General features: G+C 35.1%; 1 protein-coding gene across 5 annotated transcripts in view; it reads right to left on the bottom strand.

The window, feature by feature from the left end:
• The window catches only part of LOC106869685 (putative amine oxidase [copper-containing]), a 509,414-nt gene that overhangs the window by 336,034 nt on the left and 150,880 nt on the right, over positions 1-22,500 (bottom strand). For 2 of the 5 annotated variants that reach the window (XM_089347071.1, XM_089347073.1), the window contains exon 2: positions 17,744-17,785. The exons of the other annotated variants lie outside the window; for them this stretch is intronic. The gene's annotated coding sequence lies outside the window, so the exon portion shown is untranslated. The remainder of the gene's footprint in view (positions 1-17,743; positions 17,786-22,500) is intronic. 5 annotated transcript variants of the gene reach the window in all.

The raw sequence follows: 22,500 nt of genomic DNA, 5'->3' as shown, positions 1-22,500 counted from the left end.
TAGAGAATTAACATTGCTTGTTTTCACCTTTTCAATATCAGTGAAGAATGTCACTGGAAAAGAAGATATAAGGTTTGCCAGGTTTTCGTCTCTCTCACCAAGGTCATCAGCTGTCGAACGCCGACGAAGGGAAATAACCCTGAAATCCGGATACGTTCGTGCTGCTGGTCGAGGTGAGAGGGATAACTCCCTTGGCAAACAGGACACAGTCGTGTGTCGATAAGCCAGCTGGAGGAGATGTCCTCCTGGGGCTAAAAGCAACAGTAACATCCACCCCTAGGGGTCAGCCACACTTAAGTGGCAATATACTACACTTTATATATATATATATATATATATATATATATATATATATATATATATATATATATATATGTATATACACTTATACATCCATTTCAGTATGTGACCGCGTGTGTATCGTTGGTGATTTCCTTTCTTCGTCTTCTCTTCTTTGGACTTCTTCTATATTTCTGATGAACAGATCCGCTCCAAACGTGAAATCCTCTTTCTTTTCTTTCCTTTCATGAGCGTCCAATAACACTGTACTTGTACCACGTCCTCACGTTGTTGTATTTTCTTGTTTGGACTGACTATATATATATATATATGAATGCATGCGTGTATTAACCCATCATACATTTACAGATGCATTACTTAGACATACAGTCTGTACATATGCTTTAACATATATGTGTGCACATACCTTCTTGTGTTTATACTACATCTGTATTTTACAATGTAAATGTTTGATACACTTGTACACGTTCATTAAAGGCTTGTACTAGTAACAAGAAAAACCAGTTTTATTTCTTACTACGGAATCGTAAAACAACATTTAAAGTAATCACGGGTTCAAGATAAACTGCTCCGTTTATCTATGGTTTTGTCATAGATTGCAATCTATGACTCTCTTACGATAATTCGAAGTCTCCCTTCTCTGATGTTTTATTAACGAAGAGCTGGGTCTTGATTGTCAATTGTCAAATATATTCTGATGTACGATTTACCAAATTTCATGTTATTCACCTCATACGCACAGATGTTACGTGGCTAACCTATTATATTTGAGAGTTAACAACTGCTTTCAAGATGTTAAAATATGCCATTTAAATATCTCGACCAATTTTAAGTTTTTTTCTTTTTATTTTCGTTTTAAGCCAAAGCATGCAAACAAGTATATAAATGGTCAATATCATTAATAATGTGGAATTTTTTAACGACAGCCAGAAATTTCTGGGATATAAGTCATGTCACTGAATCTATCCAGCATACAGTCAAGCAGCATCTATGTTACTTTCAGTTGGGTTTTTAAAACACAATATTATATGTTATTATTCATAGCCTTAACTGTTTCGAGTTCCACTCTTAAATATAATTACTTCAGATCTCTCTCTGTCGCTCCATCTCTGTCTCTGTCTGTCTGTCTCTGTCTGTCTGTCTCTGTCTGTCTGTCTCTGTCTGTCTGTCTCTGTCTGTCTGTCTCTGTCTGTCTGTCTCTGTCTGTCTGTCTGTCCCTGTCTCTGTCTCTCTCTGTCTCTCTCTCTCTCTCTCTCATGTGTGTGTGTGTGTGTGTGTGTGTGTGTGTGTGTGTAATGAAATTAATTTCAACGAAGACTTTAGGGCTCACCTAACCTCTATTTGTAAAACCGACGCATCTATCTACGTCTTCTGAATAATTTAATGAATATATTTATCATAAGATGCAGGTCAGTCTTTAGCATACTTTCATTAACAACCATAATCTCTCTCTATATTACTCTTATAAGAAATCATTTCATATAATTTGGTGCAGTAAATAAGATGAATGTAAATTACTATTGATAATGAAGTGACAATGGCTACAGGTTTTATATTAATTCACAGTAAATATTATCGTTCTTTTTTATTCAACGAATGGAACTGGAAAGTCTTTGTTTAGCAAATCATGCAACTCTTAGTTTATTCTCGATGGCAATATGAGATGATTTAATGCTTTTGCCTTGTGTCTTTTCAATGGTTTATCGCGGCAACACTTACTTCCACATTTTCTCTGTCTGTCTCTCATTCTCTCTCTCACTCTCTCTTTCTCTCCCGCTTTATACATACATACACACACACACACATACACACACACACACACACACACATACACACACACACACACACACACACACACACACACATATAGGTTTGGTGATACGAACAAAAAATAGAACTCAAAACATGAATATATATATATTTTAGATGTCTATTCGGGGCCGACAGTTTCGTTCATTGGTACTTACAAAGCTTTATTTATGTATGTGTATTCATATATATATATATATATATATGTGTGTGTCTGTGTGTGTATATGTATATATATATATATGTATATATATATAATATATATATATATATATATATATATATATATATATATATATATATATATATATATATATATATATATATATATATATATATATATATATATATATATATATATATATATATAATATAATATATATATATATGTATGTATACATTTACATATATCGTACATGTATATACATATGTATATTTATACGCATATATCCATATGCATATATGTGAGTGTATCTATGTATGTGTGTGGTGTATATATATGTACACATAACTGTCGGTGTTTCTCTCGTGGATGTTTCATTTATTCTGATTTACAACATGAAACAACATAACTGCGTTTAAAGGAGTGTTAACAGGACTTTTATCTTCAAAAGCCTATACCAATATACAGTGATAAAACTGCATCAGGAGCCTTATTGCTTGCTTCTCTCTATTTACTATTTACAATATGTTACAGTTCAAACATAATTCTAATGTGTTCAAGATCATCAAAGTTTGTATGTCATTGCACCTCATCGTACCAAATGTCAATTCATGTCTTCTCGGTGTTCCCTACCTTTCTCTGTCACCATGGTTACGACAACCCAAAGTTTAACACCATAACTAAATGTCTTTTGCATGAATGTTACGCGGCATACTTTTCATTTCCTCAAATAAAACCTTTTTGGCGTACAAAAAGCTAAATTTGAAGACATTCATTAATTAATTTTGACCCTTAATTCTCTCCGTTCAACTTTCGCTACGTTTAATTTAGCAAGAGATAATTTTGTTTATATTTCTCTACTTCGTTTTGATTCACTTTGCGTGGCTTCAAGAGTGTATATCGCAATGACAGACCCATTTTGCTACATCTGTGGGTAATATGCATTCAAGAACTGTAGGATAAACATCTCGCTATTCAAACAAGCAAGAGACCAAGATAAATATTTTTCTCCACATATTATATGCAAAGGTTGCAATGATGAGCATTCCTTATAGTCCAGTGGCAGGTTAAAGCAAATACCATTTGCCTTTCCAATGGCATGACGTGAACAAAGTAACCATTCTACTGATTTCTACTTGTGTATTACTAACGTTGAGGGCTTCAAGAAGAAAACTGAAAAGTATATCAAGTATCCTAATTTGCAATCTGCCATAAGATCAGAGCTACATGAAGATCAAATTCCTCTTGCGTCAAGAAATCAACCACTAAGTGAGTCAGATGATGATTCTGATGATGAAAGTGGATTTGAAGACCAAATGGATGTCACGGATTTTGAAATTCCTCATTCATGCTTTAAAATAAGTCAACAACAACTGGATGATTTTGTTCGAAAGTTGGAACTTTCCAAGCATGATGCTTACCTGGCTGGAATAATGCTCAGAGGATTCGGTGTCTTAACCCATGGAAACAAAACAATAGTGTACAAGCACTGAGGGAAGAAATTTGTTGAATTTTTCAACATACTTGATGAAATGGGTTTGGTTCATTGCAAGAACATTTGATTATGGCGCTGGGAATTTCTTCTTATGTCAAGACAGATTGGTTTTTTAATCTTCTAATGGTAGTGTATCCGGCTTAAACGCAATTCTTTTGCATGTTGGGAATGAGTACCCAGGGATTCCAGTTAGTTATTGAAGGAAGGCAAAGGAGTCATACAACATTATCAAGACGTTACTTTCCTTGATCAGGTATGATGATTTCAAGTAGAAAGCTGGAGGTGACTTGAAGACCATAGGTTTATTTTATTTTAAGTGGAATGTAAAATGACTACTCGAAGTTTTACTAGTTCTTACGCCTGTGGAATTACCAGGCTCAAGATGAGCATTACCGTAAGCAAGATTGGCCAGCACGTCATGAATAGAGACCAGGGAATAAAAGCGTTCAATATGTATCACTAGTTTCACCTAAACTAATTGTGTTATTACCACTATATAGAAAACTTGGAATCTTCAAAAATTTTGTGAAGTCGCTGGAGCCTGAGGGGCAGCCAGTCAAGTTGCTGAAAGATGTCTTTCCTCGATTAAGCGAAGGAAACATTAAAGAAGGCTTATTCGTTAGACCAGGTACACGCAAATTGATGAAAAATCAGATGTCCAGATATTAATTGAATGAAGCTGAACAACGAGCTTATGAAGCCGTGTTAAAGATAGTTAAAAACTTTCTAGGACAGAAACGGAACCCGAATTACCAGGCACTCATAGCTGACCTGGACTCATAACATGCAAGGTGTGTCAAAATGTCCTAGAAGATTCGCTTTTTAGAGTCACTTGGATTTCTTTCCTTTGGACTTGGGCAAGATCAGTGATGATCATGGTAAAAGATTTCATCAAGTGATCCCTATTATTGAAACAAGGTATTGCCATTTTCATGGATCATTATTCATGTTGTGTCTCTATGCTATGTATGTATGTATGTATGTATGTATGTATGTATGTATGTATGTATGTATGTATGTGTGTGTGTGTGTGTATGTATGTATGTATGTGTGTGTATGTATGTACGTATGTATGTATGTACGTACGTATGTGTGTGTGTCTGTGCGTTGTGTGTATGTGTGTGTGTATGTACGGTGTGTATATGTGTGTGTGTTCAAGGAATTTTAATATAAGATGAAATGAACTTTTATTACAGGTAGCTGTTATCTGAAACGGAGCTCTGGAACGCACGCTATGAGGTTATTACCCAAATTATATTATATATATATATATATATATATATATATATAGGCAGTATATATGTACGTATGTCCATACACATACACGCACACATTTACATAAATCCTTGCATACATACATACCTACATACATACATGTGTATATATATACATTTATATATATATATACATACATACACACACACACACACACACACACACACACACATGTATATATATGTATATATATATATATATATATATATATATATATATATATATATATATATATATATATATATACGGAGCAAATAACCCAGGAAAAAATATTTGCGAAGATATCATCGACACTGTTATTATCCAGATTAACAAGTTAAAAATGATAATAACAGAATCAATAATATAGACAATTGAAGGCCCCAAGAAAGCATTAAGTAGCTGAAAGATTAAAATTAATCAAATGATATACTAAGTACGTCTACCTGCTGGAAATAACAGTAAAAACTCTTATTTAAATCGCTAAATCACATTGATAATAACTACAGTAATTAACCGTGCGAAGGCAAACGGGCTAAGGCAATCTCTCAGCATGCACACAAGAAACTGGTCCACGTGAGTCCAAATACTTGAATGTATGCTGAGAGATTGTCTTAACTCGTTTGCCTTCGGATGGTTGATTTCTGTAGTTATTATCAGTGTATTTTGGCGACTTAAATAAGTGTTTTTACTGTAATTTCCAGCAGGTAGACATATTCAGTATGTCATTTGATTAATTACATATACATACATACACACACACACACACACACACACACACACACACACACACATGTATATATATATTATTATATGTGCTTATTTTCTCTTAGTTAATAATTAACTCCGACAAAATAAATTGGTTAATAGATAGCAGGGTAGCAAAGATCACAAAATGACTGTGGTGTAACTCCTGTTTATGAGGTAGAAACTCCCTGTTATTTTGGGTAATTGAGTAAATATAAAAATTTAATAAATGGAGTAATACGCATATGTTAAATGAATTCATTTAACATATGCGTATTACTCCATTTATTAAATTTATATATATATATATATATATGTATGTATGTATGTATGTATGTATGTATGTATGTATGTATATATATATATATATATATATATATACGCACACACATTTGTACATTTCTAGATACGTTTACCCATTTCTGTCAGTTGACACTCCCTCGTCAGTCTGTTAGCTACTGCTCCTAAAAACGCGGTTGTTGATATTGCTACGAAAGATGACAATGACGCCAATATTGATGTTGATGATGATGATGAAGATAATGATGAAGTAGATGTTGTTAATAAGGATGATGATGATGATTATGATGATGATTGTGATGATGGAGACGATTAAGATGCAGATTTTGATTATGAGGATGACAACAATATCGTTGACCTTGATAGATAAGTTGGCTGTATTAATGGCTGACAATATGGCGGTGGTAGTGGTGGTGGTGGTTTGTGGTGGTGTGGATGTGAGTGCATTAACGACAACATTAAGAACGATGAGGATCATGATATGGGTGATGAAGTGAGGGGAGTGGTGGTAGGGAAGAATAATGGCAATATTGATAATAGTGACGATGGTAATTGTGATGGCACTAATGATGCACACGTTGATGACGGTGATGATAATGATGATGATGATGATGATGATGATAATGATGATGATAATGATGGTGATAATCATGATGATAATCATGATGATAATCATGATGATTATGATGATGATGATGATGTTGAATACACTGAAGATGGTTATGAAGGTAGCTATAGTAATGATGTCATTTAGAAGCAGTGAATGCTGAGGAAAATATGATTTCGAAATATGCTGGTGGTGGTAGCGATTGTAGTTGTGATAGCGGTGGTGATTGCACCTGTGATGGTTAGTGTTGGTGGTAAAGATTTTTCTGATGGTGGTGATAGTAGTAGTGGTAGTTCTATTGACGATTATGACGGAGATTCTGATGTTGGTGTTGCTGTTGTGATGATGATGATGATGATGATGATGATGATGATGATGATGATGATGATGATGATGATAATGATGATGATGATGATGGTGATGATGGTGATGATGATGATAGTTGTGATGGCACTAGTGATGGCGGTGGCAGTGGCGGTGGTAGTGGAGTTTGCGTTGGTGCTCGTTATGAGGATGATGATCATGATAGTGATGATCGTGATGGTATTGATAGCAACGATGACAAGACTACGCCATTGATGATGGTTAATCATGACAGTGACGACGATGACAATGATAATGAGGATGAGGACGCTGATGACGATCATAAGGAAGTCGATGACGATGACGACGGCGGTAGTGACGATGCTATCGATTATGAAAATATGTTGACGGTGTGACTATAATGAGGATAATTTAAGAGGAACGAGCGTGTTGTCGGCGTCGATGATGCATTTAGGCGGCGCCATTAACAACGAAGCCGCCATGTCATTGCCTAATGCCGCCATTATATTCCAATTTCTGTCACTCAAACCTCACCAACGACCGATCAATCGATAGCCAACACTTTAAGCTTTTTTCTTTGGGAATCTGTTCTATGATTATTATTATTATTATTATTATTATTTGTAGTAACAGCAGCAGAAGTAGTAGTAGTAGTAGTAGTAGTAGTAGTAGTAGTAGCAATAGTTGTTGTAGTAGTAGTAGTAGTAGTAGTAGTAGTAGTAGTAGTAGTAGTAGTAGTAGCAGTAGTTGTAGTAGTAGTAAAGTTGTTATCTTCAGCATCATTGTTGTTGCTATTATTATTATTGAGAGAGCAGCGCGTGCCATCAAAGTAACACTGGAGTAAAATATACAAAGTCAAGTATACTTATCATGACTACCCGTCTGATAAGGGTACACAAGGCACATGCGTCACAACCGTATGTGCGTGACATGGTGATCTCGTACCAAGATAAACGGCGCATGACCTTGTAGGTGGGGCCCACTTAGAATTTTCTTCAGGACGAGTAGCCCATCCTGCTCAAAAGGTCCCTGAATAAGAGTTATTTAAGAATATTGAAGGAAACACCGTATTTCCAGAGGTGATGTACATAACATCAAATTATATTGAGCAGAATATTTGCTGTAACCCATCTTTTATACCAAGACAAAAGACATGAGAGAAACTACCTGGTACTGTATCAGAGCATTTGTTATTATTATCATTATTGAGTGAGAGAGCAGTGCATGCTATCAAAGTAACACTAGGGTAAAATATACCCAGACCAATATACCTATCATGACTACCCGTCTGACAAGGGTACACCAGGCATATGCATCACAACCATATGTGCGCGACATGGTGATCTCATATCGACATAAACAGCACATGACCTTGCAGTTGGGGCCCAGATAGAATTATCTTCAGGTCGAGTAGCCCATCCTACTCAAAAGGTCTGAGAATAAGGTTGTTTAAGGATGATGAACGAAACAGGGTGAATTATTCAAGCCCCAAAGAATTCCTCTCAACACATGGCTATGATGCTTCCCCACTAGTTCTGCACGTGATCAGAGATGCACATATCGTCAACCACCAAGGGACATGCTGAACTGGTTAAGGTCAAACAACTGACAAGAAAATCTGTGGTATTGAGCAGAATATTTGTTGTAGCTCATCTTTTATACCAAGATAAAACATGTATATGATAACACTTCCAATAAGTTAAAACCAGAAGCCATGAGAGCCACTGCCTGGTACTGCATCAGGGCATTATTATTATTATTATTATTATTATTATTATTATTATTATTATTATTATTATTATTATTATGATTTATAATATTTTTATTAAGTAAGAGAGCAGTACATGCCATCAAAGTAACACTGAGGTAAAATATGCGAATCCTGATATACCCATCATGACTACTCATCTGATAATGGTGCACCAAGCATGTGCATCACAACCATATGTGCGCGACATGGTGATCCTATATCAAGATAAACAGCACATGACCTTGCAGGTGCGGCCAAGTTAGAATTTTCTTCAGGTCAAGTAAACCCATCCTGCTCAAAAGGTCCCTGAATAAGGGTTGTTTGAGAATGTTCAACGAAACACCATGCTTCCAGAGGTGAATTATTCAAAGATTAGACTGTTGGAAAAGAAACAAATCCTAACATCGGGCTACAACTAGTAACTTTAGTTGCTAAGAACCCTCCTAAATATCCTATCTGTCCCTAATAACACTGTTTTCCGGTGCTGTAATAAACTGGGTTTTATGCCTATTTCCTCTATTCCTCAGTTCAGATCTTTAGGGATAGTTCCCAATGCACCTATAACTACTGGGAAACATTTTACCCACACTTTCTATAGTCTCTGGAATTCAATAGCTAGGTCCTGGTATTTTGCTATTTTTTTCTATACTTCTCATATTAACGTTTTCATCATTTGGGACTGTAAAGTCAATTATCTGACACTTTCTGTTCTTTTTATCTACTACTACCAAATCAAGTCTTCCAGCTTCTATTATTCTGTCAGTCTGAATGTTGAAGTCCCACAACATCTTAAATTTCTTACTTTCTAGTACCATGTTCTTATTGTTTATCAGTATGTTGTTATTATTATTATTATTATTATTATTATTGAATGAGAGAGCAGTGCATGCCGTCAAAGTGACACTGGGGTAAAATATACGAAGCCCAGTATATCCACCATGACTACCCGTCTGATAAGGGTACATCAAACACATACATGACAATCATATGTGCACGACATGGTGATCTCATATCGAGATAAATAGCTCATGACCTTGCGGTGGGGCCGAGTTAGAATTTTCTTCAGGTCGAGTAGCCCATCCCGCTCAAAAGGTCCCTGAATAAGGGTTGTTTAAGGATGATGAACGAAACACCCATGTTTCCAGAGGTGAATTATTCAAACCCCAAAGAATTCTCCGTAATATATATATATATATATATATATATATATATATATATAAAATTTAATAGGCACAGTACATGTTTTTATGTGCTACTAATAGTTTCATATGTTGAGAAACACTTCAAACATATACATCAGGTACAAACAACAGATATAAAATTTGCAACATTCTACGTCAGTAAACGACTATTCCCGAAAATTGTTTTTTTATACCTTCTACAGGACTGTTCGATACTTACTGGCTTCCTACACCTGGATCTTTGGATCTCACCTTTACACACACACACACACACACATGTAAGCACGTTGCTTTATGTCGAATGAATGAGAAAGGAGTGCGCAGTACAGGAGTAGAAGATATGGTCTGTTTATTGTTATTGCCACTGTTTTCAATTAAAAATTGTAATGACAAAACACAACTACATACATACACACATATATAATACATACATACATACATACATACATACTTACGTTCGTATTTATATATATATAAGAGACGATGACCAATTTGCTATTAATAACAAACAATTATTAACTTCCTAATCTCCGTTTTCTTTCCTCCTTCTTCTTCTTCTTATATATATATATATATATATATATATATATATATTCTTTTACTTGTTTCAGTCATTTGACTGAGGTCATGCTGAATCACCGCATTGAAGGGTTTCTTTTGTCGAGCAAATCGCCCCAGGATTTTTACAGCCTAGTAGCTTATCCTATCAGTTTCTTTTGCCGAACCGCTTGGTTACGGGGACTTAAATAAACCAACACCATTTGTCAAGCGGTGATGAGGGGGAGAAACATAGATACATAGACACACACACACAAACACACACACAAACACACATACACACACACACAAATACACGCACATATATGACGGGCTTCTTTCAATTTTCTTCTACCAAATCCACTTACAAGGCTTTGGTCGGCCCGAGGCTAAAGTAGAAAACATTTGCCCAAGGTGTCACGCAATAGGACTGAACCCTGAACCATGTGGTTGGGAACCACGCAGTTTCATACCACACAGCCACGCCTGAAATATAATTTAATATGTATTTGTGTGTATAATGAGGAAGATGAAGAGAAAGTGAAGAAAAATAGGGATACAGTAAGGGGTGAAAGCAAGATTATTTACACACACACACGTACACACACGCACGTACATATATATATATATACATACGCATAATATGTATGTACAAATATATGTGTGTGTATATATATATATATATGTATATATATATATATATATATATATATATATATATATATATATATATATATATATATATATATATATATATATATATATACACACACATATGTATATATGTATATACATACACACACATATCCAATATGCATACGTGCCTATTCCAACATATGCGCAACTAAAGCTTTTTCTGTTTCTATTCCTGTTTCATCGTCGCAAAATAGTGTTCGGAATTTTAGGAAAATTATACGACTGCATCTATATGCATCTATCTCTAATTAGCTGCACTTCACCATCTATGTGTATATAGGAGTGTATATATGTGCATGCGAACACACACACACACACACACACACACACACACACACAAGCACACACAAGCACACACGCACACACTCACATATGTATATTTATATCTACATTGATACACATGTGCATGTATAGATACACACACGTTATCACTCATCCGCTCTTCACACAGTGATTGACGTACCATTACTAAGGCGATGAAAAAGTCCGGGAACCTGCATTTGCAGAAAAATTATCTATCTATGTGTGTATCTATCTATCTATCTATCTATCTATCTATCTATCTATCTATCTATCTATCTATCAGTGTGTCTGTCTGTCCGTCTGTCTATCTATCTGAGTATCTATTTTATACATATAATATAATATAATACAATATAGTGTAATATATATATATATATATATATATATATATATATATATATATATATATATATATATATATATATATTAGTGTGTATGTATGTGGCTGTGTGTGCACACATATATTTGCGTGCATTAACGCTGCATGGAAGTGTATATAAAAATGTCTACGTATTTATCAAACGTTAAGGCTGTACTTGATAATGATTCTCCCATATTTTATTGATTGAGTGAAAATTATTCACTTATTTAGGAATATGACAAACGGGGCTAATTGCACCCTGAGTATCTTTTTTTAGATGATTTCAGGAAGAATCTTTTGCAAGATAAAAAAACAAAAAGCAAAACAACAGATGTGCGTATGCGCTTTTACGATTACGTTTTTATGCACACTGACTCACAGACACACATCCGCGCCCACCCCCGCTTACATGCACACACACATATATATTTACATATTTACATCTATATATGTACATAGATACACACACACATACACTCACCCTCGCGTATACAGCGTATTTAATTTGATATGATAAAAACATTATATACCTCTAAAGCACGCAAACACGTACACCTATATATATATATATATATATATACACACACATGCATGCATACGTCGTGGGATACAAGAAAAATAGGATAGTTTTTGTGATGGGTGTAAGTGTGCAGAAGATGTTTGTTTGTGTGTTTGTGTGCATGAGATGTGTGTATGTGTGTGCGTGTGGTTGTGTGTGTCAAGTCGAGAATATTATTTTGAAGCTAGTTCAAGCATAACAAAGGAATTTTATGAGGTGACAGAATACTGGGAATAGTGTCATCCGAACATTACTACTCACACGCATAAATACAAAGCCGCATGTATGTATGTTTGTATGTATGTATGTATGTATGCATGTATGTATGTATGTATGTACGTATGTATGTATATAGATAGATAGATAGATAGATATACACGATAAATGTTACGATAAATCAGTTGTATACTGTTAACTTAATGTGACAGTCCCAATAAGATAATCATACTACTGATATTTAACCCTAGGAAGCTGGAAGCCCTAGGAAGCGGTCCAGCTTCCTAGGGTTAAATAGCAGCAGTATTATCTTCATGCAGGCATAATCCCAAACTAGAATACTCATCTATATGTCTAAGTAACTAGGAAACACATTAAACACTTACACACATAGTCACCCCGCAAACCAATCACCCCCTCCCCCCATTTCATAATAATTTCGCACATACATAGGGCGAAGTGATTAGAGAAGCCACTACGTGCTATTCAGTTCAGTTCTGTTGCTACTTTCGGGTTTATGATGCTCGATAAAAGTTACCGCCTTGACTCTCAAGTTACCAATATTTCAGCCAGTAACTAAGATGGATGTATCTAACTCTGCCTTTCATCCCTTCGAGGTCGATAAAGTGAAGTATTAATAAAGTACTGGGGTCGATATTATCAACTCAAGATTGCTGGTCTTGAATGCTGCAACAGACCAACATCTTCTTCATCAAATATTGTGATGACAGTCACTTATAGGCCATGGAAACCGAATGACCGGATTTATGAGTTTTAGGGCTCAAAGTATTTATTTTGTTATCTTTAGAAAAAGAATTAAAGAATTAATTTTGCTTTCTTATAAGTGACACAGTAAGCGCAGGATAGCTAAATGGTTCCGGGTTCGATCAAGCTGCGTGGCATTGTAAAAGGGTTACTTTTTAGCGCATCGAGTTGATCCATATCATATGGGCGAAATTGGGTTGACGGGCACTGAATAGAAGCCTGTCGGGTGAATTGTACCTGTACTGTACCTGTAATACTAAAACGTACAGCTTGTCACACACACACTGTATCACACTGATTCTGCTGGAGAATTATGTTAAGGGTGCTCGTATCTATGGAATATTCAGCCTCTTAAACGTTAATTCAGGAGCAATTAAATCCTCGTTGTCGTATGACAGAGATCCACCACCATCACCGGATGAAACAGAAACTGGAAAACAATGTGTTTTAGTTATTTTTTTATAGCATTGCAATGTCATAATAAACCATTTTCTCTCCTTTCGTCTGTCATATGCTGGATGTATCGCTGGATCAAAAGTAGGGGAGTTTCTCTGTTGGATCACGATTGTATTGGCATCTAAAATAAGTAGTGAAATCCCGGTATTGTTACTAGGTCATATTCCTTTCTGGTCGACTATGAATGCTTGTATGTTAATGATTGCTTTTCTCTCTCTCCCACTCTCTCTCTCCCCCTCTCCCCCCTCCCCCTCTCCCCTCTCTCCCCCTCTCTCTCTGTATGTATGTATATATGTGTATGTATGTATGAATGTGGATGAACGGTTGAGGTGTTCACTTTGCAACCATAAGGGCTCTATCTCACTGAGCGGCATCTTCAAAAAATGCCTATGTGTTGTAAGTGAAACTGGGTCGACGGAAACAGCATGGAAGCTCGGTGGACGCGTTATACCCATATTTTAATAAGTACAGCTTAAATACACATATTGTGCGACGCTGATTCTGTCAGAGAATGATGTTAAGGGTACACATATTTGCGGAATACCCAGCCACTCATATGTTAATTTCGAAGTAGTTGATCGAACAACTGAGTCCCCATCGTAGAGCGGCGGAGATCTATCACCACCAGAATAGGAAACAGAGAAACTAGAAAAGAATGTGTTTTGAACCATTTTTATACAGCAATGCAATATCAAATCATAAAATTCTTTAATTTTTTTTTATTGAAATCGAGTAAAATTTTGACAAACAAATTTTGAACGATTTCAAAGCCTTCCAAATTATAGTAATACTATGGGTGACTCAATGAAGAAATTTTTCTTGACTATGCTATTATAATCGAGTTTTTCCTAGTAATGTAGCAAACGTATTTTCAATACCTTTGGATTGTTATACAGGACAATCTTGTTTTAAATCACGCAAGCAGCAAGATCCCATGTATTGATTCATTACGTTTACAATTCAGATTTTTCACAGCTAATATCAAAATATATTAATTTCTTTGGTAGCATGTTCGCTAAAATGCATCGAACGTTTTTAAGTATAGGAAAAATCGTAGAGCAAAAATTCTGAAATGCATAGGGATTTTTTCACTGAAATGCATCGAAATTTTTTAAGTTGAGCAAAAATCGTTGAGAAAGAATTTCTGAAAAACATCGAGATTTTCAGAGAAGTACATCGAAATTTTAAAGTATAACAAGAATCGTAGAGCTCTTGGTGTATTAGGTCTATGGTGGCATTTCGATTTTCGGCTAAAAGAAAACATTGGGAAAGGCATAAACCTTGCAGCTTCTCTTTTGTTATTCTCTCCTAAAATTATAGGGTTATATTTCTTCCAAAGAAACCAATATTTTCATAAAATATCACAAAATTATGAGACTTCACTGTTAATGTTTGCTTTGTCGTTTGTTTTTATTTACAATTACTGAGTATGTCACTCGTAGAATGATAAAGGCAATAAAATTGAAATTCTCTTTTATCGGTTGCAATTTATCTCAGGAATTAATGCATCTCTTTGAGGTGTTAATATGTTCGTGAATAGAATATTGTGGTTATTAGAGTGTTTTAATGAGATTGAAATAATTTTTTTGATATTCACGAATCGATAAAATTATTTCGGTAATATTTCTGGTGATATTTTTACTAACGTAGCTAAAATTTGGGGAATAATGTATAAACTGGACATGAGAAACGCCATTTGGGTGAAAAATCTTGCTCATTCAATATCTACGAATTTGTTAAAGAAATTTTATTCCTGATTTTATATCTTGAAACAATTCCGTTTCATCACTGCACTACATCGTGACCACCGAGATTATTCATAATTAATATTGGTTTCAAATTTTGGCCCAAGGCCAGCAATTTCGGGGGAGGGGATAAGTCGATTATATCAACCCAGTATTGAACTGGTACTTGTTTTATCGAACCCGAAAGGCTAAAAAGCAAAGTCGACCTCAGCGGAATTTGAACTCAGAACGTAAAGACGAGCCAAATGCTGCTTAGCACTTTGTCCGGTGTGCTAACGATTCTGCTCGCTCACCGCTTTAATTCATACTCAACACACAATAAATATTCAATAGTAGAAACAATTCATCTTTCTATAAATATCATTGAATGGTACAAGCTCAGCAACGAAAAAATAACAGGGAATTCAGTATAATTGATAACAGTTTCGTTAACTTGATACTCTCAGTTCAAATCGTCTTATAGACACAGAATCATAATAGAGCTAAGTACTCTGAAGTTGTATATTAACTAATTCCATTAGATCTACGACCAAACTGGATGCACCCCGATTGCATAGTTAATTCTATTATACTGTGACAAACATCGTAAAGCAAATATAAGCATTAGCTGAGCTGTGACTTCGATCTAATTTCGATTAGGAGTTCATCTCATTTATGTCACTAATGCTTTAGTTAAAAGAATAATTGACATGTCACTTACCCTTCAAATAACAGCACATGCTCTTTTTAATCGTGGCCCAACCGAGACAGTTAAGCAGGTGATTGAAACTATCTTTTTACATATATTCCTCTACATTCCACATGCAACAAGACCTCATAATTTCAAATACCCGCAAGCAAATTCACTACCACCACCATCACCACTAACCACTTTGATATTCTCCTCAGAATATCAGACCTCTAGAATTCTTCCCTGCTCATGTTACATATATTTTTCTCACATTCGTCAACTAGTAAATGTTTAAGATGAATATTAACGACATTGATCTCATTGGCCTCTAAAGGCCTGCAACAACCACAGGGAACAGTCCTTTCCTCCGAATCAAACCAACAGGTAGATAAATATACAAAGAAATAAAGGAAAGAAATATTGGACCTTGCCAGAAAGGGTACAGTTTAAATTTACTGTATTTGGTGCTTCAAGGCTCACTACAGACTATAACTTGAAAAGACATAAATTTCTATAAATTCAAATATGATGGCTTTGTGCTTTTAAGAAATTCATATTGCAAAAATTAAGGGAGGAGTTGTGGCAACTTTCAGAATAGCGAATTGAATATTTTATTGTACTAAATGTGATTTTTATTTTAGGTTTGCATTCAAATTGAATTTGGATTGACTTCATCATCTTAGGGTCTATAAAATATGCACTTGTTTTACACTTAAGTCCATTCACTTGACTATGCGCTATAATATGTAACATACTGAGCTAGCAAGTTAGCCTCAACGCAAGTGCTGACACACAAGAAATAGCAGCCATTTCCTTCTCACTCGTATATATTTCTCACATGTGTGAATATCGTCAGTGAAGGCCGGACGCTACGCACCAGCAAAAAGCGGGCTCTAAAACACTCGTAGCATTGTGAAGACAGAAGAAACACTTTTACAAACATAAAAAAAAAAATGAAATAATGAAACCGAGAAAATGAATCAAGATTTTTTAGAAATCAACACCACTTCAGTCACCAGTATATAATGGCAGTACAATACGATCAACAACACCACACTCATTCACAATCACTAATATAGACACTGTAGTACAATGCATTCAACAATACTAATCATCAACTATATAGACATTATACCTCATAAAAAACAGACTCACCAACACAATACACCAAAACCACTCACTCGAAATTAAATCCAGTATGAGACAATTAAATTGGAAAATACTAATAAATAAATGGTTAAATAAATAAACGTTAAAAACACAGAGAACAGGAAAACATTTGTATCCGACATAAACAAAAGAAACTAATAGGAAAACATTATACGGAGTTATTAGCATTATTAGCAACAACAAAAACAACAATAACAACACGACTCATATTACAAAAAACGACCTCAAATAATATATTGCGACACCAAGCAAACAGCTTCATTAAACATTTCTTGAAAATCATCTACTAAAATTCTGACAAAGGACACACGAAATACAAAATTTTAAATGCTCACCTTACACCTGAGCACGATTTTAACTCTCCTTTGACCAGAGACCTAAAAGGCAATAGAGAAATCTTAAGTCTAAAATCTGAAAAGCATTAGGGCCAGATAAAATCTCGAGCACATACATCATAAACAGCTAGGAACGAAATGTATCAATGCACTCACCAACATCTATAACTTGCAACAACGTTGCCAAATTTCTAGAATGTGGAATCTGGGCGAAATTATGGCAATTCTACGCTTCAACCAAAACCCAAGTGAAGTAACATTATACAGGTCACTCACCCTTCTATGTCCACCAAAAGACATTCTAGAAAATCTAATCTTTGACATAACTGACCCATACCTCATCCTCTCCAAATCACAACACTGATTTGAGGAGCAGAACTCAACCACCACGAACGTACAAAAGATGTTCACAGTCAGTGTTATTAGTTTGACGTTCAAAGAAGGGAGAGAGTAAAGGGTTTTACGATTAGGATATAAAATGTTTAGGATATAAAATATAAATTTAAAATGAAGAAACGCAGTAAAAATCAAAGAAAAAAAAACAACGGACTCAAGGTCCGTTCACATGTTTGACCGCTGACTAAGAGGAAATTTGAAAGGAAAATTGTTGTTTTAATTTTTTCTACTCTAGGCACAAGACCCGAAATTTTTGAGGAGGGCGCCAGTCGATTAGATCGACCACAGTACGAAAGTAGTACTTAATTTATCGACTCCGGAAGGATGAAAGCTAAAGTCGACTTCTGCGGAATTTGAACTCAACATAAAGACATACATTGTTGTTTTAATATCAAAAGAATGATATCAGAGAACATATGGATGCGTTGTATGTGCCAGTTAGTGTACGTATGTATAATGTATACACACACACACACACACACATAATACATATATATATATATATATATATATATATATATATATATATATATGTGTGTGTGTGTGTGTGTGTGTGTGTGTGTGTGTGTGTGTGTGTGTGTGTGTGTGTGTGTGTGTGTGTGTATGTGTGGTGCGTATAGTGTGTGGTGTGTATGGTGTGTGTGCGTGTGCATCTGATGATGTGAACTCTCGTCATTTCGACACTTGAGGGTTCAACAAGACAGCACGATGCTGGTGTCTTGGTTTGCTGAACACCGTGCACGATTATTATTATTATTATTATTATTATTATTATTATTATTATTATTATTATTATTGTAGGTAAGGTTTAAGCAGAGCCAGTCCCACACTTGTATTGATCAACACCTTCAAGCTTGTGTTGATCTGGTGCAGCAAGTACCACAAGCCCTGTAGTTATCAGGATGCAGTATTTGTATGGAGTTATCTTCTCTTAATTGAGCATTTTAGCTGTGTGTATGTAGGGTGTATATACTATTTTCGCTGTGCACATGTACTGTGATTCCATATTCGGTTGTGATTGAAATCTCACTGGAAAAAATTGTCATTTATTTCTTCATTGCCGATAAAACGAGCGGTGTATGTATGAAATCGACAAAACTATTCCTTCAGAGCAATTGTCCTTGCGTTTGAGTTAGAAATGATTCTTGCATAAATTAGACGCAGCACGTTCCATATTCATTCCAAGAACAATTCTATAAGAATTATCTAGAGCGCTCTGTGATTAAAAAAAAAATTAAAATGCGAAGCATCCTGAATCAATTTGTATAATTTCGTATTTAAAAATCACTCAATAAAAGACAAAACTAAAAACATAAATATATAAGATTTTAAAGTGCCACCTACAGAAGAAATGGTTAATGAAAGTGAACCGTTTAACGCTGTGATAAGCAGCAAAATGAACACGAAAAGCAAAAAGAATAATAAAATTCTGAAATTCAAAAATAGATAAAAAGGATGAATGAAATAATTACCTATTCTTAAAAATTCATTAAAAACAACTCCAGAATATATTATTATTATTATTATTATTATTATTATTATTATTATTATTATTGTTATTATTGTTATTATTATTATTATTATTATTATTATTATTTAGTCATTCCAAGAACTTGACTTTGAAATTAATCGTAGTTTAACATAAAAAAAGAACACACAGGAAAGAAAATAAATAAACAAAAGAGATAAAATATAAAAGATAAAATAAATAATTTATATTCTATTTACGTAGAAAGAACTGAATTAATGTCTGAAATCAAAAAGTTTGGCAATATGATAGGAACTGTGTAGAGCAACCGGTTCATCGTATTTACTTTCTTTCATGTTACAAACATCATCATCATCATCATCATCATCATCATCATCAACAACAACAACATCACCCCCGCCTCTGCCGCCATCGCCGCTGTCACCGCCGCCGCCGCCGTCGCTATTACTACTACTACTACTACTATTTAGTTAGCACGCCGGACAAAATGTTTAGCAGCATTTCGTCTGTTTTTTAAGTTCTGGGTTCAAATTCCACCGAAGTTGACTTTGCCTTTCATCCTTTCGAGGTCGATAAATTAAGTACCAGTTGAGTACTGGGGTCAATGTAATCGACTTACCCCTCCCCCAACATTTCAGGTTTTGAGACTATAGTAGAAATAATTATCATTATTAAGTTTGGTTTAGCGTCCAGGCTTTTTGAAGATTGGTAAGATCTATAAGGACATATGCAGGCTGAAGGGTACAAAAGAACATCAATTGCATACGTGGAAACTTCTAAAGCTCTGATAGAGTACAGAGCAAGTGGTTAGTATTGAACCTAAGTGAGTAGAGTGAACTCATGAAATACAAGAAGTGGAGACTGCCCGAGTGGGAATGGCACTAAATCTACTCAGATACGCCACTGGTAAGAAATACATAAACAACAGGCAAAATGTGTTATATAAATCTAATGTATACTAACGATATATGTGTAAGATCCAAGGGTCCAAGTGAAGGAAGTTTGTAAGCTTCAAGCAGTCCGTATAGAAAACAAAATGTTGACAGTGTACGATAAGGAACAGTAACAATTTATTGGCGTCGAAGGTTACACACTTTTTTCCATATCGAAGTTGAAAGCGTCCTCGGCCTGATGAATAGCTTAACTGAGTATCTCTCATTGAGAAATTATTACATCAGAGGATTAGTTAGCTAAGAAACATATGTGACCTGGATTCTGCCTGTTCCACCCCCACCCAATTTGGAATTTTAATATATAACTATTGAATAGATGAACACATCGCCAAAAATCTCATAAAATATCGAGTTCCTTATTACACCAAACCATAAAAGAAGACCCAGAATAACTCTACATCCCTTATAAAATTAATAATATACAAATGTACCAAAACCTTCTCACGAATGACAAACAGAAGTTATGTAAATGTGTGAATAAGCTACTAATTACTGTGGATTATTTATTCCATTGCAAATGTTAAAGTCGTAAACTTCACGACACCAACTACTTAATCGACCTACTCTGCTGGTCCACCACGTAAGAAGTAAATACTGTGCTCTACACCGCACAACACAATACAAAATCAGGCAGTAAAACGTTCTTAGACAATATAATTAAACTCTACTGAATTCCTTATAAAATTAATGGATCAAGGATGGAACAAATATCCACAACACATGACAATATTAAATAAACACACGAAGACCACAGACACTTGTCAAACAAAGCATTTGACTGTTCAAGTGTAAATTTCAAAGTCGACATTCAAATTCTGGTGGTAATGTCTATACCAATCACATTGGGCCACTTTATTATAAAAATAGTTATGACAAATGCCAACATACTTCATTCTGAAGATGATACAACGAAAGTCCACAAACGCTGATGATGGATTTAGGAAATTTACTCTTCCAAACTGCAGGAAATTCATACGTAAATATACAAAAAACTTTTTTTTAAATCATAAAATTAGACTACATTGGAATACATGACTAAAGAAGTTTGTGCATATTTCATATGTTTAGTACTGAATGAGTTTGTGTGTATATAGTTCGTATATACTTTCATACGTTTGCAACTGTTGCTCCATCCACAATCCAACAAAGATATGTTGTTTGGATTATCACCAAAGCCCAGTGACGGGCAACTTCCTTTAAACTCTAACCACTCAGCACACTCCTATTCTCTGTCTATCTGACAATCACTCATCTCCATCTATAAATAAACTGCTAATTCTATAGAATTGAAAACAAACAGATGTTTTTTCCAGTCAACACTCCATCTTACCATTCTTACTACCAACCCAGACACAGGCAATTACGTTGTATTTCCTTTCGTCTCGCCATGAGGAAAGTGCGTGGTTCAATGGTTAGAGTGTTGTACTCAAGATAGAAGGTCGAGGTTTCAGTTAATGGACAGGATGGCGCGGCGTGTTTCTTGGGCAAAACACTTCATTTTACATTGCTCCAGTTCGATCAAGCAATAAATGTGTAATCCTACGATGGACTCACATCCCGTTCAGGGTTATTTTATGATCTCGGTTTATGATTTCGGCCACTTACACGCCATGAAAACCGGGTACCCGATCCTATGAGTTCTAGTATTCGAAACAATAATATTCAGGGAACTTTCTTCTTGTTACCATCTCTAAGCACATTTATGCCATCCAGTACCGATCACACATCATAAAACTATCTACTAAAACATACCAATAACCTACATTTCCATTAGCAGGATTAATTAACACGTTACTCTTCTTAGCCTGATACCATCAGAATGTTTGGCATTCTTAGTCTTTTTTAACACTTCTTTCCGACCACCGCAAACCCTGCGTCTTAACTGTAAGTGCCACTAATCCTCTAACACGCATCAACAT

The sequence above is a fragment of the Octopus bimaculoides genome, chromosome 2 (assembly GCF_046866305.1).
Source record: "Octopus bimaculoides isolate indiv1 chromosome 2, ASM4686630v1, whole genome shotgun sequence".
Lineage (NCBI taxonomy): Eukaryota > Metazoa > Mollusca > Cephalopoda > Octopoda > Octopodidae > Octopus > Octopus bimaculoides.
This window is presented reverse-complemented; position numbering and strand designations above follow the sequence as displayed.